The sequence below is a fragment of the Nuphar pumila genome, chromosome 5 (genome assembly GCF_984573655.1).
Source record: "Nuphar pumila chromosome 5, dmNupPumi1.hap1.1, whole genome shotgun sequence".
Taxonomy (NCBI): domain Eukaryota; kingdom Viridiplantae; phylum Streptophyta; class Magnoliopsida; order Nymphaeales; family Nymphaeaceae; genus Nuphar; species Nuphar pumila.
The window spans coordinates 59,363,601-59,369,587 of NC_143253.1; positions in this window are offsets into that span (position 1 = coordinate 59,363,601).

A 5,987-nucleotide genomic window follows, 5' to 3' on the forward strand; every position below is an offset into this window, starting at 1 on the left:
ATACAGGGAAAGAGGACGGTTCAGGCGTGAATGGAAGAGGCACTCGGTTTTTTGCAATTTTGGGGGTTTTAAAGAACTCAAACCGGTTGGAACCGGTTTAAAAAAAAAAATCAGTTTTAAAACAATGCAAACCGGTTCCAGCCGGTTTGCTTATTCATTTTTTTTAGTTTTTTGAAATTCAACAACCTTGTAAACCGGTTTATTAAAAAAAAAATTACAAACAAAACTTTATTTCATTTATAATGAAAATAAAAACTATTCTACTAATTTTTTTTCTTTTCTAAAAAAAACAAACATTTAAAATGATTTTAAAAACTATTTTCTCTATTTTTTTATTTTTAATTTTTAATTAAAAACTAACACTAGACTACTATGAATATAAAAAAAAAAACTAAAATATGTATAAAAAAATGTGAAATAAAACTATTTTTCATGCATTTTCTATTTTAAAATCATTTTAGCACATTTACTCGAAAACTAACATAAAATTGGGTTTTTGAAACATTATTTTATAAAATCATGCATATTTAAATGTTAATAAACCCTGAATTATATGCATGATCAAATACCCCCATGCTTATGTTTTGCTAGTCCTCGAGCAAACTAGAAAAATGCAAGAAACCAAACTATTACCTAACTCACTTCGTAGGAATCACGGTTGCATTTAGCTCATGCAACAAGCCCTTTCAACCCCTGGGTTACCCCAGTGGACGAGTAAGGTCTCGTGAGGGTTTGCAGTGATGCTACCCACAAACATCTCTGTCATGTATGCATAATATTACACATCCTCACAATCAGTAGATAATTAAAGACTTTATTTTCACAAATATTTCCTGTTATTTCTAAATCAAAACATAATTAGAGTCTTTTATATACCACCACAGAAAAAGAATTTCTTTCACTTTTCTAAATATCACAATTATTTATGTTTTATTCTTAGAAAATCCAATAAAAACATATTATTATTTACTTATCCTCACTCATATGTTTTCTGCACAGGTTTTCTCAATCACACTTCTAAGCATTGAACTTTTCTCTCTTTTTCAGCTCTTTTCTCGATTTTTTCATTTTTTTCACGCTTTTTCTTTTTGCGTATTCATTCTTCTCTTATAGCTTGCGTGTGGTCTGCTTTTATGCCTTGTGCAATGTCAATATCTTTTATACTTTTTCAATACATACAAAAAGATATCAACTAAGACATAAAAGTGACTTCCTTCATTCACCTTTATAACATGAGAATCAAACATTTCAACTTGTATCTGTTCTCAGTTACTTAGGATCACGAAGTTTTCCACTCTCCTTTTCGAAATGAAATTAAAAGTTTCAACTTACATCTAAGTTCCATCTACTAAGGATTGTGGAATTATCCAAACAACCTAACGCATGCTATTTTTTCTTTTGAGCTCATTTTTTTACGCTTTTGTTCATTTGCTTAGTTTTTCAAAAATAGAACTGTGCATATTCATATTTATGATTCAAAATAAATTCTAACATGTTTCTATCATCATTTCTTCGAAATCCGCATAAACAACCATAATTTTTAGATCTATGTCAGAAAATGTTTTCGTGGGGCTTGAAAAATCCTCTAAAAACATCAGATTTGAAATAACATTCATATAAGTTCAAACTCTTTCTTTAAAAATCTACTTTTCATGAGAGATGTGTAAACATGTGCAAGAACGTAAACAGAAATATCAAGGTGTGCACTCTACACCCTCCCCCATGCTTGAATGACACTGTCCCAGTGGCACTCCACCATGCTTATATGAAACTATGTGAATGCACATGAGAGAAATAAATGAGGGAAAGAGTAGAATAACCTGACATGAATTAAAAATGCACATTCTATGAATGTAATGAATGCAATGTATACATGACAATACCTGAAACTCATAGAAAAAGAAAAAAAATAAAACTAAATGAAATCTACAAATCCTAACAACAAATGTAAAACTGTACAGAATATGGGTTGCCTCCCATAAAGCGCTAAGTTTCACATCCCCAGCCAGACGGATCCCTGGAAAAATCCTTCATCGTCCATGAGATCAATGGACATGAAGTCAGACTCAACCGGGCTCTATGAAGAAAAGAGTGTCATCTGTGACACTACGCACTGTGTTTCCATCCCGTCTACCTCTAACTGTAGGATCATAACTCTCTCGACGTGAAGAACAGAGATTAGTCTCATCTGAGAGACTGCTCAAGAATCGAGAGTCTAGGACCGACCGAGTATCAATGAATGCTACTTCAGACAAGTGGTGAATATGATCAGGCTTGACTTAGTCAAGCACCTTCTGCATCTGCACCTCTTGCTTACTCAAAACGATTGGTGATCCTACAGGCTGAGAAAATGGGGCTTTATATGATGAAAATGTATGTTGTGAGTAAGGCCCCTTCTATTGAGGTATCATGGAGATCGACTCGTCAATAGAAATGATATGAGGTTCATGAGTCGATTCCTGAGTGGAGTGACACGCCTTCCCATACTGAAGGGATGTAATAGATTTGACTTGCTCATGATGTGAATCAGTGGGTTGTAAGTCAAATGACATGGAATCCTCTCCCTTAGAGACAACAGACTGACTATGAAGGTTCCCCTGATTTTGCCTACTCAATGTCTGAGCTAACTGCCACATTTGAGTCTCTAGCTTGGCTATTGATTGCGTATGGGAACAAAGAGTGGCCTTGATATCAGAAAAGGCTTCTAACATCTTCTCTTGAAATGATGAACTTGGACTGGGCTCCTGAGGAGAAGGTAGACAATACTGGGAATGAACCTGTGGAAATATAGGATGTGAGTAACCTTGTGAAGGGTTACTGGATCTATACTGTGTCTGGGAGGGCTGATGGGATAGGGGAATGGATTGGTTTCGCCAACCTAGGGTATATGATGGTGTAAATGAATCAGGCATGGGTCTAGCGAAACCTTGGGCAGCATTCACCTGCTCCTGAACGAATTCAGGATATAAAGGCGCTGCCGGACAATCTGAAACACAATGTGCAGGGCTAGCACATAGCTCGCACACTCATTCTACTGGACTTCTCGAAGAATTGGCTAGGAATTGATCTAACTTCCTAGTCAAGTGGTCAACCTTGGTACGCAATTCTAACTCGGACCTAACTTCGGAAATCCCAACTTTCCTAGGACCACTAGACACAGGTGTAGTCCTATCGAGCCGTGAAGACAAGGTATGATGCATCGTGTTTTCACTCAAGGTCTCGAATAGAGACCACGCCTCGTCCTCACTCTTGAGCATAAAAGTGCCCCCACAAGACGAATCAACCATTTGACGATGCTTTTCAGTAAGCCCGTCATAAAAATACTGCACCAACTGCCAACGAGGCACCTGGTGATGGGGACACTTGCGGAGAAGATCTATCAATCTCTCCCAAGACTCGTGAAATTGTTCTCCCTCAATTTGAGAAAAACTGGTTATAGCTTTACGAAACTGGTTCGTCTTACCAATTGGGAAATATTTTTTTTAAAATTCTTTTTGCATTCCTTCCCAAGTAGTAATACGAACCGTCTCAAGAGATTTTAGCCAGTGCTTGGCTTTATCTTTGAGAGAGAACGGAAACAAAGTCAACCACATAGCATCATCTCCAAAGTTATTGATTCGCACAGTCGAGCAAATCTCAAGGAATGCGTCGAGATGATGATATGGGTCCTCATTGCTAAGGCCATAAAACGAAGGTAACATTTGAATCACACTGGCCTTAATCTCAAAATGGCTCGCTCCTACATCAGGTCTCGTGATGCAGGAGGTGGGAGTATACATATTTGGCATGAAGTACTCCCTCAAAGGACGGATCAATTGATGATCGTCAGCCATTGCATACATCTTGGAGTAGACCGGTGTAGCACATGTCCTAACTTTGGGTTTTCTACCTAACTAACGCACTAAGCGGCCAAACCACATAAACCACAAAGCGAGTAAACTAAAAACAACAAAAACTAAACAAACACCACGCAGTTACACATAACAGAGATTATGCATTCAAAATATGAATTCTATGTGTATGGTACAAATCGTACACAGTCACCTCTAAGGGGATCCTAATAGGTGGGTTGTGCAGAAAAGTAAGCTCGGCTCTAAGATATGCACATACGTGGTTCTAAACCTAAATGCAACACAAACACTAGGCAATAAAGTGAATACTAATATTACGCCGTTCCCCGGCAACGGCGCCAAAAATTTGATGTCTTCTTTAAAATCGTTGTGATTTTGAAAAGATTTTTATATGAAAAACATGTGAAAACCAGACATCAAATAATAAAAACCGGTTCTCACTAGTGGATGAGACCGGGTCGAACTCAGGGAACGGGAATATATCGTATTCAAGCACACAAATCTAAACTAATCTTTATTGCCGAATTATTTGAAATGTAAATGTTTCAAAAGAGTAAAAACAACTAACTATTACAACAAATGAATACCCTTCGCAGAGGGCGTAAAGTGCAATATTTACAAACCCAATTAAATTCCTAATTCTAAAAATAAAAGCAAAAAGAAACTTTATTCTTCGTACTTCGTGTCATGTAATCGCTTCCGCTCCAGTCTTTGCTATCCTGCACCATTAAAATGAACACGAGCAGTTCCAGAGATAGAAGTAGAATTATACTAAAAAAAATACTAATTACATGCTAGAAATATGAAAGAAATCTAACTAACTGATTACAAGCACTTAACTAACAATTTACTTAACAAAAATAGGAAAATAAAGAAAAATCAAAACATCAGATTGTAAAAATAACAAGAATTTGAATATGAAAACTAAGCTGTATTGAAAAACAGGAAGATGACAAAACATAAAAACAGGAATTGAATTGGTTAAAAACATTAAATGAAAAACATGACATGAATGTTAACAACAGGAAAAACTTAACTGAACAAACCAGAAATTAAAAAGACTACGGAATTAAGCAAACACAAAATACATGAACAAGTAAGTAAAAGAAATGGAAACAAAATAAGAATTTATGCGTGGAATGAAAGCAACAAAACATTACTGAACTGAAAACATGAACATTTGTAATTGAAAACAGAAATAAAAAAATGACAGCAATCAAGAAATAAAATGAAAAACAGATTTATGCTAAAGATGAAAACAAGATTAAAAAAAAAACAAGAAATCAAATCAAAACAACTAATGAATCAAAGTAAACATAAAAATCAGAAAGGCAAAGATCAAACATTCAGAATTACTAACTACACACAGAAAATCAAAATTACAAGATGAAAAGAAAAAAAACTAATGAATCGGTAATTCATACACACACAGAAAACAAAAGAAAAAAAATCAGTAATTCAGAAAATCAAAACAAGGAACTACTGAACTATCAAACAAAAAAGATTATAGTAAACAAAATTACAAAGAAATCAATCGAATAGACAACTAAAAAAATTAGAAACAACAAGGATCGAGAGTTTTTTTTTTCTTTTTGTGTTTCTTTCAGTTTTTTTTCTTTTTTTTATTTCCGTTTTACAGATATACAATCAACCAGAAGAAGATTTGAAGAATAAGAAGGAGAAGAAGAACAGGATTTATGGAAGAAGAAGAAGAAGTAGAAGATGAATTAGATCGGAAGAAAAAGAAGAAGAAGAAGAATCGGAGAGGATGAAGAAGAAGAACTGAAGAAGAAGAGGAGAAATCAGAACTTACCGTGATGAAGAAGAAGCTGAAGAAGAGGTGGCGGCCTCCTCCACCACTGCTGTCACCGGACTGAAGCTTCACCACCACCGGTTGCCGGATTTGACAGAGAAAGAGGGAGAAAGGGAAGGTAGGGAAGGGGAGTAACCACCGGCGATGGTGGAGGAAGGAGAGAAGAAAGGGAATACAGGGAAAGAGGGGAAAGAGGACGGTTCAGGCGTGAATGGAAGAGGCACCCGGTTTTTTGCGATTTTGGGGGTTTTAAAGAACTCAAACCGGTTGGAACCGGTTTAAAAAAAAAAATCAGTTTTAAAACAATGCAAACAGGTTCCAGC